Consider the following 16,789-nt stretch of genomic DNA (forward strand, 5'->3'; position numbering starts at 1 on the left):
ATGCACACAGTTAATTTCACATAAAAGAAATATCAAGATAATTCTACAGTAACAATGCACATGTTTACTGAAATTGCAGTTTCACTGACTTACATGTAAGTAGCTATTTGATACAGTGCATAATCTTTCACATACACAAATTTATTTCTAGACTTAGTCCACATGAAGCCAGTGGCTTAATTTCTGTGCTGTGTGGCCAGGCAGTTACAGGCTCAGAGGAAAACTTTACTTGCTGATTGTGTCAAAGTCACTATTTCCGAAAGGCTCTTATCCAGAGGAATGTGTGCTGGCCCAGCTTCAGTGTCAGTGGTATGAGTTGTGCTGTTTCAGTGGGCCCAGGTCCACAGCCATGAAATGACTTGTGGTGCACAGTGCGTACAAACAGGATGGGTGGGATGGGGAAAGAAAGACTTTTATATAATAATTTCTCATTTTGACCATGATAGAATGATTCCAAATGTTTAAACTTCGTTTGAACTGGTTTTGAGAACAGATATTGAAGGATATAAAGAAGTAATCAGAAATGACTGGATTACTGTGACTTAGTGACTTCATGCACTTGTCACTGTGTATGTGGTCCATTACTGCAGCTCATCTCCTGGCCTGGTCCCATTGCAAAGAAGAAGAATCAATGTGCTTGCATGTGTAGTTTGCAAGACGTGATCAGATTTTACACCAGAGAAAATTCACAGATATGAGTGGGTGTCAACAAAGTTAGTGAAGCTTTGAGATTGTTTCTAAAACAGGCAGCTGGCTTTGGTTCATGCTTAACCTAGCCTGCCTATTGAGTGTAGCCTAGAGCATATTATTACTCCTGTCAAGACAAGGCGTGTAATCTTTTTTTGTATTACAGTGTTACTTGCACAGCTTGGGAGGATGCAGTCCTAGATTCTTTGATAGAGGTGTAGTGGCACAGGAATCTACAGAGAAACTGGTTTGATAAAACAGTATTAGCTTAGCTAAAGCTCCAATTGTTAATAATTCGTCCTTTAGAGTCTGGAAAGTACAAGGCAGTCCTGAACAACTGTAGCTCTGCATTTGAGTACTGTGACAGTGCATTACTGAGCAAGAGGGAACATTCCGAATGAGTCCCAAAATAGGAGGCAGTTAAGTACGTAAGCCTGAGAATTGACCATTATATGGAATCCTGAGTTCAGCCTGTGCCTTAAAATATCTGAATGCAATCTCTTCAGCCATTATTTTGTTGGCTCATCCCTGCAGTCAATTAGCAAGCTAGGAAAGCAAACGGAATGAAATGGATGTCAGTACTATTGGCTAAGCCCTTTAATTGTTTCTTTTCTTCAGGTTGTGTTATTAAAGTCTTTGCCACAAAGACCTGGAAATATGAATAGCTGAGACTTTCAGTGTTCCTGGTACAAAACACACCTTGTGAACCCTTAAGCACAGTACAGAACACTTTATGTAAGTGTTCAGAATACTGTAAGCAAAACCAAAGGTATTTTTTAGGATAGTTCTAAGTAGTCCAGTGTGTCACCTAAGGAAGAGCTTACTTTCACTTTGTGCTGCATATAGAAATGAGGATTGACATGTGAAGAGCACCAGAGAGGTGATAACTATATTATTATACTTACTACTGGCAAAACTCTACCAGGAAAAATAATGTGATTTCTTTTTTAGTCTTTTGGTTAATGTTGCTTGTTTAAAATAGTGATGTAGGTCTAGAGGGACAACAGTGTAGGGATGTGCCTAGATATGGGCAAAATTAAACTCTTGGAAAGAAGAAATTGGATATGATGCTCTTAATAGATGAGTGGGGCAGAGCAATACTAGCCCAGCTCACCACCTTTTTAAGCACAGAACAAGCTCTAAGAATTAGTGACCTCATTAATGGGGTGGGGTAAAGGTTTTTTGGTTTTGCAAGTAATATTGATACCTGTTAAAGGAAATACCTGTCTCATAAAGCACAAATGCTAGAATGCACACTTCAGGTTGACTTTGGGATAGAATTTAAGTTCTTTCACTTAGGAATAAAGACAACTAACTATATACAAGAAATGTAGCCCCAATATTAGTTAAAAAGAAAACCCTCAAACCACTACCACTGCCACAACAGATTTTCAATAATGTAGCCATTAATTGTCCCTGACTTCTAGACAAATATTACTCTTGCATAGTTAACCCTCGAAGTTGGATCCTTTAAAAACATTTTGAAATTCTGGAACTGTGAGGCACAGAAAAATGAGATGAAGAATGTTTACATCTTTGCCTTCTTTATTTGTTTACTTCAGCCCAACGGTGTTGAAAAAATAGCATATTAATGAATACTTTCCATCTTCCTGTTTTGCTTTGCAAATAATTTTGGGAATAGGAGAAATCTTCATTTTATAAAGCTTCCAATACTACATTTTCCAATATATTTAGGAATAAATATGTCTAGGTCAGGTTAAAACTTGAGACAAAAAATAAATTTATATAATAATGTTTCTTAGATCAACAATTTCCTGGTGTTTATGAAAGAAAATGCCAAAAGGAGAAAATAAAAAATTGAGAAAAAATTGAAAGTGTGGCTAATTTTCCTTTTTTTGAAAACTCACTTCTTTCATAGCACTTCTAAGGAGTCAATTGCCTGCCTTACACTCAGATTTCTCAGAGGGAACTCCATGTAAGAAAAGGCTCCTGAGAGCATGGGAACATATTGATGTGCCAGTGAAGGGGATGAGTTTATGGCACGCCACAAACAGAAAACTAAAATGACTACCTACATTTATTTAGCTCTTGCAAATTACATGTATACTTAAACAATTCCTTTATTACTCTTTTAATTACACAACTAATCTTACAACTTCTATGTGGATTACTGTGATGTAATCATAAACCTCCTAGCAATTGGTGCACACTTTCTGCTTAAAATTTCTTCTATGTTTACATACTATTACCCAGGGCTAAGTGTAGGCATATGTTAGGAGGCGTGGAGTGCAACAAACTTTATCTTACTATCTGTTTTATTAATTCTGGACCCTGGGAAGGCTTGCAGTCAGTGAGAAAAGAGTGCTCCAGGGGAAGGAGGCTCATTCCTGTTCTTTATGGCCTGTGTTTTTCTTTTCCATCCTTCTCTTCTGAGGACAAGTCTGCCTTGTGCCAGCTGATGTCAGTGGTTCCTTGAGGAGAGGAAAGCCCTACCTGTGCACAACCAGCTGTTAAGATCAGACCTCATTTCCCTAGAGGAGATCAGCTTGGATTATTTGAAGTAATAACAAAATGCATTATGTGTTTACATTAAAGCTATGAGCCCACAAGTGGATCAACATTATCGATCTCTACACCTATGCTAAGTCCCAGTGATTCTAATTAATCTTGATGGTAGGATCCAGCTTATTATTGCTGTTTCTGCAAATGAACTGCCCAGATGGACTCCTGTGCTTTTACTGAATCCACTGAAGTGAACAGGGCCTGGTGCAGCACTGGTAACATCAAGACCTTATTTGAAACAATGTGGATAAGAGATCAGTCCAAGCAAGGTAGCTATACCTCTGGATAGTTCCTGGTCTCATTGCTTTATTTCTGTAAATTGCAAACACATTACTTCAAATGTTGACTAGAGGAAAATATCTTAGTTTTTTACAAAAACAAGGCAAGATGACAAATATGTCATCCTGTTATGAAGAAGGCTGATTTCCTGAAGAAATGTGGGTGGGTGACTGGCTGTGACCTAAAGTTGCTATGAATAAACATCAGAATTCAGGCTCAGGAGATAATTGAAGTACTATCTTGTGCAGCAGTAAGGTGTGTAACTTCCTATGATTCTAGGAAAATCAAGTTCCTCCAAAAAGCTTTTCAAATATAAGAGTTTTACAACTTCAGCCGAAATCCCAGTCTGCATTTGGAGGAAAGGGAAATGTATTGCAAGAGATGAGTCAGACATGGCTTACCCAGAGAAATCTTTGCAAAAGAGATCTGTGCTTGAAAGGCTGCTGCAGGGATGTCTCTTGCATGTTTGTGATGTGGGGTTTGACCTGCATGTGGGCAGTCTGTTGCTTCCAGAACTATCAGACTGCAGATTTACTAGCAGCTCACACCAGGGTATAAAGAAGTCAGAAGATTGTGTCCATTTTCTTCTGCATCATGCTGTCAACAGACTTGTCTCACCTTGTGTTGTGGAAATTGATGTGTGTGACTTGTGAACTTCTGGTCATCCTCAAGCAATTTGAACTTGCTGTTTTGAAACCTGCAGCAAAGACTGACAGAATCAGGAAGGAAGTCCTTTGTATGACATGTCTGGTGATACAGCATCTATACATCAGTGTTTTCTTAGCTCTAATATGTTTGTGGACACATAAATAACTATGTTGAATGGTCCTGAAACAGACTTCATCAGACACTCAGTCTTAGATGGTAATGATTTCTGGTCATGATTAACTTGATGGCTGTTTTTTTCCTCCATGTCTTTATCTCTTCTCAGAGACAGTAGCCTGCATATGTAACTCTGTCAGGGATTGAAGTCCTAAGTAGTTATTAACTTGTACTTAGTAGGCAATGTCTCTGAATTAAAAGGGCAGATCTATCTTCATCTAATGAACACTTAGAACAAGAGTTACCTGGCAGGTTTGTAGCTAGCTCTAATTGCATTCTTCTTGCTCTGCTGGGACGGACATCCCCAGGATAAAAGAGAGCTTAAAAACTTGCAGAGAAAATGACAATTGCATCAAACAATATAAAGAGAAAAATATTCCAAAAAGTTCTGATACCAAATATGTTTTTACCTCCCCCTCACTTTTCCTTGTCTTAACTCCCTCACCTTCAACTTTTTGTATTCTTAGGCTGTGGCAAACATGCTGCATGTAATTTAGTGCAACTTTACATTGCTTTCATTTATGTTCTGCTGCTTATGAACCCTGTGGTTCAGAGATGGCTTGTTACAGTGTATTCCCCTTAATTAAGTGTTATTTAAACAAAAGGGGAAGTAAGACTAATCCCCGTTTCTCTCTTATTTCCTTCTTTTTTTTTATTTTTTTTTTCTTCTTTTTCTTTTTTCTCCCCCATCCCTGGAGAGTGATGGTTATAACACAAGTGAGCAGGGAAGTTAATGACACTTATCACATTTGGGATGTACCTTTTTAACTACCTGTAATTTCCATACATTTCAGGTTCTTCAAAGATGTTTTCTCTTGTGTGAAAGAATCTGCTGGTGTTTTCGTGTTTTCTGAAAAAAAACCACAAGGTAGAAAGGCTTAGGTGAGATTTCTTAGGTTAGATTTCTGTAGTGAAGCCTAGTTACAAAGTTACTTGTGGAGTGACTCTTCTGACTGTAAAGTGAAGTGATTTGGCATCTGAGAGATTAATTAAATTCTTGTGCTTCTCGTAATTTGCTTAGATACATAGGTACCAGTGATTCCTTAAAGTGTAAAGTGTTTTCTTGTGGGGACTTAATGTCATGGGTTTTGTGTTCTAGGGCAAACACTGGAGGTCTCAAGGACTAAGCTGAATCAGTTTGGGTTAAGTTGCTTGAAATGGATTCACTGAAATCCCACACTGTCAGTCTGGCCTCAGCTTTGAATTGTTTATTATCATCACAAAATGAAATCTAAAACACTTTCAAGTTGATTTGTCTAGCAGGTAGTTTGCAGTTAGTGAACTTGTTTGTTCTTTATAAGAAAAATGAGCGTAGAAGCCACTGAAAAGTAGGGGACGGGACGGGGACGTTTTGGAGCCTTGATCTGTTTTCTGTAGCTACCCTGTCAAGGAGCAGCCAGCCAGAGGCAGTCACTGAGGTGGGCGTAATGGAGGAGAGGTCTGAAGTATACTGGTTTGATATTTGAAATGTGATAATGTGGATGTTCTGTATGTTCATTTATGTCTTTGCTTGCTGCAGTGTAGACATGTTAGCTTTAATGAAGGGAGGTTTTACACAAGTGCCAGAGGTGTCTTCACTAATGCAGCGTGCTCTCATTCTTGCCTTGCTCTTTGCTTTCTTCTCTTGCCTGCATACACCCCTCTTCTCCCCGCCCCTGAAGCAGTGCAGCAATGGAGCAAGGCATACAAATGAGGTGTAACAATCTCAAAACATAATAATAAGATTTACCCTCCTCCTGTCCTATATGCTTTCCCTTTATTCTGAGGTCTATCCAGCAAGCCATTGAACAGCAATGTCCATAATGACTATTTGATTGAGATAAGAGAGATAAGAGATTAGTTTAACTGAACCTTGCTAAATGTGGTCATGATAATGATGGACATGGTGGGGATATATCAATGGTACATCTTCAGAAACTTTAGAACCACGGCTGACTTCTGTAAGAGAGAAATGCATAATTGCCTTAATAGTTGTATAAACAGCCTAGTGTTTGGGTTTTGTTTATCATTAATCATGACAGATAATAGTAACAGTTCTTGGAAGAAAGCACCACAACTAGACATTAAAAGCATGGATTTTCAGCATGGACCTAAACACAACAGTAAATCCCATTGCTCTTTGCACCTGTTATGCAGGTAGAGGTTGATTTAACATTAGAAAAGTTCATTAATAGGAAGTACATTAAAATGTGTACTTTATTATGATGTTTAAAGACTTTAGACGCTGTAGACTGTTCATGATGCTTAGATTATCATACTTATCAATCAGAAATATGAATATTTCATAAGTATGGTATAACAGAAGTCTTTCAAAAGAAAAAGCAGAGGCCAGCTGGGGATTGCTGTTCGCAGGCTGTCCTTAACTGTGTTTATTTCTTCCCCTTTTCCCAGCAAATCCAGTATTAAAAAAGGATTGTAAGACCCATGTAATCATTGAGGATTTACTTTCTTGGTGCCTCAGAGCTGCATTCAGCAACAACACCATTGTTCTGTTTTTAAACATAAATATCACCTTCACAAGATACAAATAGTTGTTATCAGGCAGTGCTTTGGATAGTAACAACTGTAAATTGTTGCTTGAAAATAACATTACAAATATAAGTAGACATAGGTTCAACTTTTGGTTTTACACTGACAGAAGGCATTGTAGTTCTACAGCCATCTTAGATACAACTGATGTAAATTGGGACTCAAGCTAATGAGGTCGTGTCTCTTTTCATTTTGTGTTAGTACCAAATATTCTTAATTCTGAGTTTAATACTAAAATATAGAATAATTCTAACTATATAGTAGTTAGGCTAAAGTTCAGGGTAGGACAGAATCATCTCTTCTGGCAAAAAGTGTCTGGTGAATAGAGAACATAGTATTCTGATAAACTGCTTAATATTTCTTAATGCTTAATGTTTCTCAAGATTAGGAAATGTAGATTGGTGGATTAATTAAATTAACAGTTTAACAGAAGTGGTTTAGAATTGCACTTTACCTTACACTGTTTCCAGTCTTTGCTTCAATACAGGCAAAATATAGAAACATTAGTGTTGATCCATATATAGTTTTTCTTTTACTTGCATAATATGCAGGGACACAGAATTTCTAAGTATCCTTAGCTTAAAAAGGAAAAAATAAATCAGTAATGGAAAAGGTAAAATAATCTTTATAAATGGAATCTTAATATTAAATTGCTCCATCTAGTGGCTATTTTCTAAAACTGACATTTTTCTTTAGTGATTCTTATTCTTTAATAATAATTATGCCTCTTAAGAATTTAAGATTGAATTCTTCTTTTACATAGGAAGCTCTCTACCAAGGGAACAGCACATGTGACAAGGTATGAACTTCGATTTTCCTTCCAGTTTCTTCTGAGGATTTGTACTGTTTGCTTCAGTGGAAGCAAGCCTTAGGTGTGCAAGTGTCTCAACTGCTTTTGAGATCTTGGTTTTAGTGCCTTACTGGGTTTTTTTTTGGGTTCTCCTTGGGCCTGGGAGGAAAAATAGAGAAGCTGGATGGCATAAATAGTACAATAAGGATGAAATTTCTGGTTCTGTGTCAAAGAGTTAAAATACACAGTGAATTATGTACTGAGTCCAGTACATAGTGATACCTAGTGAGATGCATCTCGTGTCTTAACATGAGAGAAATATCAGTTGCAGATTGTTCCATCCAAATGCCTTAACTAGCACTGATGCTGTACTTTTCAGAATAATTATGAATAGTTGAATAATCTGTTAACGTAAGGATACTTTGTAAGCAATTGGAATTCTTGTGCCAATCAAGGTGAAAACACCTGTGCTTCCCAATTATGAGAATAAGAAAAAATTCAAAAGAAATATGTTCAAGAAGAGATTTAATCCAGACTCTTCCTTTGAACACCTTGAAAAGACAAAAAAAGCAAAACAGAGGGGGCTCTTGAGGAGACCTGCAAATTTCTTGCTGCTTTAATGGGAACCGAGATGCTTACGAATGCAAAATCATAGAACAATGAATCACTTTCAGGGTGATTGGTATTGTTTTTCAGTTTCTGAATAGAGCCCAAAACTGTGCAACCAGCCGCTGAAATCTTGCAGAACACAAAAAAACATTTAAAAATGAAAAGGAAGAAAAAGGGCTAACTAAAATAGTCTAAATCCAAATGTTAGGTATTAGATTTTTTTAAAAAGAAAGTTGTCTGTTCTAGAAAATGTAACAGGTGCATTGGACTTGCTTACTCCTCTGTCCTTTACTTTTGTCATTCATTTTTCAGTTTGGTTAATCTGCTAACTTTAATTTTCTGATAAATTAATTCTCTCCTTATTTCATGTCTAAATACTCCTTTAATATTAAGAAACTGCTCTATAAGACTAGAAGAGTTGCATTGTATTCCAAGACTGTTGTTGTTTTTATTATTCACTTGAATAATGGAACATAGACCTTGTAGTGCACTTTTCCAGACTTCCTCTTCCCAATTAGTTTGGGCACTTATAATTGCAGATTGTTATTCCTATCTTCCTTTCCCAGGCCACTAAATATCACAATTGTGTAAGTTCCCTACATGCTAAGTAAAGTTTCCTTGCAGCGTGCATTTTAACCTCATCTGTTGTACTTTTGGCTCAACTTTCAAAGTTTGAAATACAAGGTAGCTCATCCTGAGGATAGTGCATGAAGAAATAATTAATTGCTGTGAAATGGAATGGTGCTTTATCTTAAAACAGTAGAAATTTTCTTTGAATTAATTAAAAATACATATATGAAATCTTGTTTCCTGAGGCAGATATATATTTTCAGAGTATGCCTTATGCTGATTTGTACTGGTTCAGTTCTGTTCCTCTCTGGGGTTGTGTTGTTGTGTCTTTGCAGTGATTTTTATATTGGAAAACATCTTTACCATTTTATTCTCGTCCCATCCAAAATGCCTTGCTATTGTAATGAAACATAATTGTTTCATGCCTGAGCCAAACAGCAGCAGTCCCAGGAAACAGTCAGCATGTGCACTGAGGGAGACAATATTTGATGTATACTCCTCTATTTTTTTTTCAAGATGTACTCATCAGAACCTGGCTGTTATCCACATGCAGCATAAATAAATATTTGACATTGACCACTTTTTCTTTAGGCTTCATCTTTGCTTCTGTAATACTTCCTTGTTTTCTGGCAGGGTATGTCTTTTTAAAAATGTTATAGGTGGGTACAAAAATGGTGAGCATGTTTATCTTTTTGCAGGTTACTGAGAGTACCGATGCTGGTCCATCTGATCTGAGCCTTTTCTCTGAACAACTTCCATAGGACAGTGCAGGACCTGCAGAGTTGTTGGGGTTTTTTGGCTTTATCCTGGACTTGAAGAGTTTGCTTTTCTCCCAAATTGTTTACAGTATCAGGTTGCTTATTCCATAAGCTTACTGCTGGACTGTGTGACTTAATTGGGCAAATAACTATTATTCTCTTTCATCAAAAAGTGATTCTAGATCTCCAAGCATGGCTAACCTCTTTCATTTTGGATTGTAATAAAATCTAATCTTACTGATTATTCAACCCTTTTTGATCATATAGATGTTATCTCCCTGAAAGAAATAAATGCCACACTTTTTTCTTTTTGTTTTGGTTTATTTGTTTTCAGTATATTCTTACCATTGATGATTTTTCTAGTTTGTTCAGGTTTAACTCCTTCTTAAACTTTCTTTCTTTTGATTCTTATTGAGTATAATATTCTAACTTCTGTGGTGTTTCCGTGGTTGGCCGTCTCTTAGCTAGTTGAAAATAACTGATTTTCATGTCCACCTCTAATCAAAAATAGTGTCCATTTTAGTGGCATGTACTGTGAAAAAGAAAACCAGCACGTGACTTCTTGTCTCTATGTATTTCCTTGCTGACAGGTTAAAAAGTGTTCTACTCAGTTGTTCTACTCAAGTTTGTTTTGGCTTGGGCTTTTAACCTCTGATACTATATGATCTTCAGGAATAATTTCAGTCCTAATATTTTAGCTAATCTGAAATTATTTTAATTATGTCTCTTCCATGACTGCAGAACAGATAGTGGGCTATTTTGGTGCTCCTTTCTAGATTTACTGCTATCAAAGCAGAAGTCAACATTGAGAGGCATTTTTTCAGTCCATCAAGCTCTCCATGTCTGCATCCATGTTTCTGTGAAATTGTGACTCAAAGCTTTAGAAGCAGAAGATCTGAAGCAGAGTTAGGCATTCTTATTCTGGACAGGTGGAGTCACATGGTATTTCATTAGCATACCTAAGAATCCTTATGCAGAAGTCCTGAGTGTCTCTGCTCTGTCGTAAAGACAAGGAGTAAAAAGAACCACTTAAGTACAGAGCAGAGAAGTGACACTGTACTTGGCTTTTGCCAAGACTTCTGATACTTCCTGTGTTTATTCCTAATGTGAACTTCCCACTGTTTAATTAAACATGGCTGCTCATAGCATCCTATTTTCTTTAGCAAATTCCAATCACAGCAGTTATTCTCAGACTTGACAGACTGGCAGCTGGAGGTATGAACCAGGCATAGCAGGGAAAAATTTAGGTGTTCAAGGACTTCTAGATCTCTCTTATCTTTTCACTTGCTTCTCTTCTATTTTTTTTCCCTCTTTTTTTCCCCTCTTTTTTTGTTCTGTGTTTCTAAACTGAATTTTGTCCCATTATTCTCCTAGAGTAGAATTGTGGCGTTTAAGTTTTCCCTCCTCTCCTGTGAGTAAAAAGTGGGTTACGATGTGCCCAGTGATTGGAACTTTTGTTAAGTCTCTGTGGTCACTTGGAGAAGAATAATGTGACAAATAACAATGGATTAGTCATATCATCAGTATAATCAGTCATATAATCTTGCTTGGTTTCACTCCTTGATTGGAAAGCTAATTAAGTATTAAAGGATTGTATACCTTTGTAATTTCTGTTTCATTTAATTCAGAAAGTGCAGTAGGGAATCTCTGCTTTTCAGAAAGATTTAACACCAGCATACAGGCAAAGGAGACTGCACTGCAGCATGCAAATAGTGACTGTGGTCTTACCACTGCAGAATCCTGTTTGAATTGAATAAATCCAGTTTATTGGGCTGAGTATACACAGATTATCTGACTAATTTATGTATAGTAATGCTAATGTTGTTTTTGGAGACCTGTCCCTATGTGCATGTGCTTTAAAGATGGGACTGTCTTAGGGCATTCTTGTGTGGTTTGCCAGTTATTTTTTATTTTGTCCAATAAGTCATCTTTGAAGTTAGAGTTGCAGATAACTTTCCTGTTTGTTTTGAGATTCCCAGATTTCTAAAAGCTGTAGAATATTTTAAGTCAAAGCATGGAATCCTATATAAAAAATGGACTTCAGTCATAATGCATCTTTTGCTGCTTAGCACCAATGAATTGTTAGCCCACAGAAAGTCAATAGGAAATTACCTGACTGTTAATAAGCTTATTAGCATCATGTAACTAAAAGCAGAATTAGGTTTGTATTTCAAGAAGTTCATTTGTAGAAGACAATTGAAATAACAGGTGTGGTGTTTTTTTTGTTTCACCTTATGGAGAGAGATTAAAAAGGATTACTTTTGTCCTTACAGTGAGTTTCCTGAAGGCCAGTAATTTAAATTCAAAAATGTCGAACATTTTTGTGATGAATTAGAAACTTTTCCTAGATTGTTCCAATGAAGGAACAATCTTCCCTTCTCTATAGGGCAGTTCACCTTATCCAGATTTTTTTAACCATTATTGTGGAGATACACATGGCCAAAATTCATCAGCTGTGTATTTTTCCTCCCTTTCTGTTCTTGATAGGAAGTTGGGGCTCTCAAACTTTCTTATGTTGATTTGATGTTGTTTTTGTAAGTGGAACAAACTTCCTTAATCAGTAAACCAGAAAAATGGATGGAACCTGCTTTCCTGAACTATTTCCAGAGATAGTGGAAAGCACTCAGTGGAGGCTTTTGTTAATTTAAGCTGTTGAGTTGGCAGCCTTGGCCACTCTCTTCCCCACTAGGATGGGGAATAGAAGCTTTTCCATTCCTGCAGTAACCACACATTCTGTCACTGATGAATGAATGGGTGAGATGCAAGGATAAAGGAAGTAGCTGAATTACTATACTTATTTAATCTTCTTTTAACTATTGAGATTTCAATTAGACAAAATTGTAACTGCAGTCTTGGCATTCATAGGAATTAAATGTCACAAGTGAATCAAATTCTGTGTAATGACTTTCCTACAAGGATTCTAATTCTGCTGGTTTGACTTGGTCAGAAGCTGCTGTATAGAAGACCTCATAAGAACTCTGGGATCAACGGTTGGTATTTGCCTCAGTTCAGTAATTGTTTTCTTTTATGCTACTTTTTAGAGTGCTCTGACAAGGAAGGAATGAACAGCTTATCTTATCAAGATTTATAGTCAATAGCTTCTGTAGTCTTGTGAAGAAGACATCTGCTGTGCAAATAGCAAGGTTAAAGTGATTGCACATGAAGTAAATACAAACTTCAGCTAGTATTTCATCCTGAAAACCAGTCTGAACAATACTTAGATAACTTCATGTAATGAAAGCCCTTTCATAATCTTGACCCATATACAATTTTGTCAAATCCAAGGTCAGATAGAATTTAAAAAATAAGCTTTATTTGAACTTCTGTAACCATGATTTCACAATTGTAAGCATGCTCTTTAATAAAAAAAAGCACTAGTATTGTGTTGTGAGTTTAAAAAAAATTCTTATATAAGTCTCAGAGTTTGATCACTTGTAATAGAAAAGAAAGTATTATCTATTTGTTTAGGAAATATCTTCTAAACCATTGCAGCAGCAGACAAAAGGAGTTCATTTCAAATTGATTAATGTGCTATAAGTGCCTGGAATTGCTTGGTCTAGTCACTTTGTTGCTTTCTCATCTCTCTGAAAAATCAAATGAAGCATCTGAAGATACCTGATTGATGCAGTCAGCTTTGTACTGATATTACAGTGCATTTCAGGAAATGTTCAAAGTGGGGTAATAATTTTCAATCTATTTTCAAGCATGCTGCAGTAAAGTTTTTCTATCAGATTATACAAAGTCCATTTCCCAAAGAACTGTGGATTTTTGTGGTGTGCATTTGTGGGCAGGTGCTTTTATGTATGGGCCTTTATAAATATGTATAAGAAAATGATGTGTTGGTGATATTGCCTACTGTTGTAGTGTGCCGAGGTGCATTTTTTTTCTCCGTAACCATACTGCCTCTTTTGCTTTTATACAAGCTTTAATTATTTTATTTTCTCAGAAGCCATGTGTAACTTGGTTTCATTTCATAAGGTATGTACAAATTTTCCAGATCTTGCTGCAGAAGGTTTCAGGACCAAATCCGGTAATTCATTGGTAAGAATGTTGAAGTACAGGAAACTGTAACAAAGAAGATTATTTTCCTCCTAAATAGAGAATTTAGACAAGATAGTATTACTAATTCCTATATTTGTTTTTCTCAGCTTGCAAGGAAAGCATGAATTACCTTAAATTATAAATTCTTCAAAGTGTTAGATGTGGATGTGCTGTGGCCAGAAGTTCATGCACCTGAGCTTCCTTAAGCTGTATAAAATCTTATTGTTGATTTGGTTTCTTTATGAAAGCATTTAGTGAAATAAAAGCATAGCCTTTACTATCCATAAGCTGTACATGCAAACTCTGCAGGAGATCTTGAGCTGCAGTAAAGGTGGAAATACAGAAAAACTTTAAAATTCCCTCAGGAACCCCCTCTAGTTCCTAGCAGAATGGCTGGCTGCTCGCCATGCTGCCAGTGGCTGCTGGCCAGCACCAGTACTCTGTGACCCCTTCTGACACAGCTTGTAGGAGCTGGAGGATGAGTTAGTGCTGCTTCTAGAACCATCAATGAATCAAATTTTAAATGTGGATTCTCATGCACAGTGGTGTGAGAAAGTGCATTGCTCTGAGAAGAAACCAGGAAAGAGAAAAATTCTCTTAAATTTAGATTTTTTGTAGCTGAATAAAATATTTCTTTTTCTTCTGATCAACTCCAAAACCAACATTGTTGGTGTCTTATAACAGCATGATGAAAGAAATATCTGATTTTATTAGCATATCTTGTATGTGTACTCTGAAAGTTGCTTGATACATAGTTTTCAGTGTTGTTCTTTCTTGGTCTAAAATACAATGGAATATCCTGGTTCAGGATAAAAAATAGCAGAATACATTTAAGCCTGTACTTAACTTCCATTGACTGTAATGAGGTTGAAAAAAGGCTTGTAAATTCTAATATGAGTAAGTATTCTCACGTAGAAATACTTAGGAAAGATTATTTCAAGATATTAATCCTCAAAAATGGAATGCTGACACTCTTAAAAATTTATTGAACACATTTTGTAAAAAGTATTCTGCTGTCTTTTGAGAGCAAAGCAATTGTGTCTTAAAAATCTGAAAGTGGAGCACAAATATGATGAAATTAGTCTCAAGATCGTTGATATAAACCTTAAATAGGGTCTCCTAATGATAATGATTTACCAAAATTATTTCTTTTAAGTAGCTGAAGCAGTAACACAAGTGAATATTCTTTTGCAGTATAAATTGTATTCAATTCAGTCTCTGCTTGCTTATTGCTGCAGTGAAGGAGGCAAAACAGTTGCATAATCAAGTCTTTATTGTATTGGTGTAATTTGCATGTTTTCTTTATTGTTTCAGAACCATCACAAATTATTATGAAACACTTATTTTCATGCTGGATGGATGATTGGAACTGCTGAGTGAATTTTTCCATATTTTGGAGGTTGTGTGATAAGGAAATACCAAAGGCACTCTGGTTTGTCTGTTATACAGTAATTTTCCTCCTTTTTTAGCCTTTAGCATATGCAGCCTGATTCTTTTTTGCTGAGGTGATTTTGTGCCACAGAAGTTATCAATAGCACTGTATCCTGAACACCTTCCTTCCTACCACATTACTTGTACAAAATTGGACTTGTGTGAACAGGGCCATTGTTTTCAACTTGACTACATTTACAGGGATGTGCTCTCTGTAAATTTGGCCTAGTGAGACCAACTGCAATGTAAATGGAAAATTCTTTTCTTGAATTTACTGCAAGTCTGAACTAGGCTTACTGTGGTACTATTTAGGCTGCCCCATGCTGTTTGAAAATCTACTCTTCAAAAAGAAAGGCATAATCAATAAAAAGGGTTGTTTGTTGGTTTTGCGTGGGGTTTTTTGTAGGTATTTTTGTTTGTTTGGGTGTTTTTGTTTACCTTTGTTTTGGTTTTTTTTTGGTTTTTTTTTTCTGTTTCGATTTGGGAAAATGTCAATCGTTTGCTTAATAAAATTGTTACTGACAAGAGCAGCTCTCTCTTAGTCTGATACTGTTCTGAGGCTTGATTATCAAAGGCTGTTCCACTGCCCGGTGCTAATCCCAGATCAGTTTGTGTCCATGTGTGTTTTGTAGTCCAGTGCCCCACAACTCCTTCATCTCAAGTACACCACTCCTGTTCTTTGTGTGTGGCTAAATATTTTAAGCAAAGTTCCAAAATATCATAGTTTCAAAAAAAATCTGCTTCCAGTTTTAGGGTATTTTCTTATGGATTGTAACAAAAAGCAGTAATTTTCAGTGTTCAGGTGTTTGCAGTTCTTCATTCAGTCTGAATTCAATAATTTATAGAATGCTACACTTTAGCTAAGGCATTTTTTTATGTAACAGTGTATGGCACTGTTTTTCTTCCACTTCTCTGAATATATTTCTTTTTCTAGGTTAAGGGCAACCCATTCCATATAAAACTGTCTCTTTTTTTTTAATTAGGCCTAGAGATATTTTGCATGATATCGTAGCACTTCTTCCCCATTCTATTTTTGTTTTGCAAAGTGACATGCTGGGTCTGTGCTTGTATTTTGTAGTGTTTGCCTTTGGTCGGCACTGTGTCAACGCAAAGCTTTAAAAACAATAAAATACTGACTTTGGGGAAACAGAAAGGCTGAAGGATTGACTGTATATTTAATTTTAAAATGATAACAATAGTCTCCTATATAGTTTATATTCGCACCCCTATCAGCACTGAGCCAACTTCTCCCAGAAAGTACATCTTCCAGACCTCCTGACTACATGAAACACTTTACTCAAGAAAGCAATTTGCCTGCAGAATCACTGAGCTTTGCCACTTCTTTGTCCTTCTGGAAATGTCCTGTGCTTCTGGCCCTTTAATTTAATGTGAGGCATTCCTGCACTCAGGCAGGAGAGACAGCTTATGGCAGAGACAAATCAGTATTACAAGGAACATGTAATGAGCCATACAGCCTGCAGAATTCTGGACAGCATAAAGGGGAGACACTTAAAGACAGCTTTCTCAAAGTCATCTCATTAGCCTGGGAACCAGGGCTGAGATAAGAGAATTCTTAATCAGAGACTGGAACTTGCTTCATATGTTTATTAGAAGCTTGTTTTTCTAAAGGTTGTACAGTGTGTTTTCAAGGGGTCTGCTAGCTAAGCTGTAGTAACCTGACCTGTCTTGAGTTTCTATCATTACTACTTGCAGACTGTAAACTAAATCCCAAATGGTAGTTCCATAAAAC

At 36.5% G+C, this 16,789-nt stretch overlaps 1 protein-coding gene across 4 annotated transcripts in view; it reads left to right on the plus strand.

Moving 5' to 3' along the window:
• LOC135305114 (uncharacterized) overlaps window positions 1-16,789 on the plus strand; it is a 494,456-nt gene that overhangs the window by 1,103 nt on the left and 476,564 nt on the right. The window lies entirely within an intron of this gene.

Source organism: Passer domesticus, chromosome 7, assembly GCF_036417665.1.
Source record: "Passer domesticus isolate bPasDom1 chromosome 7, bPasDom1.hap1, whole genome shotgun sequence".
Taxonomy (NCBI): domain Eukaryota; kingdom Metazoa; phylum Chordata; class Aves; order Passeriformes; family Passeridae; genus Passer; species Passer domesticus.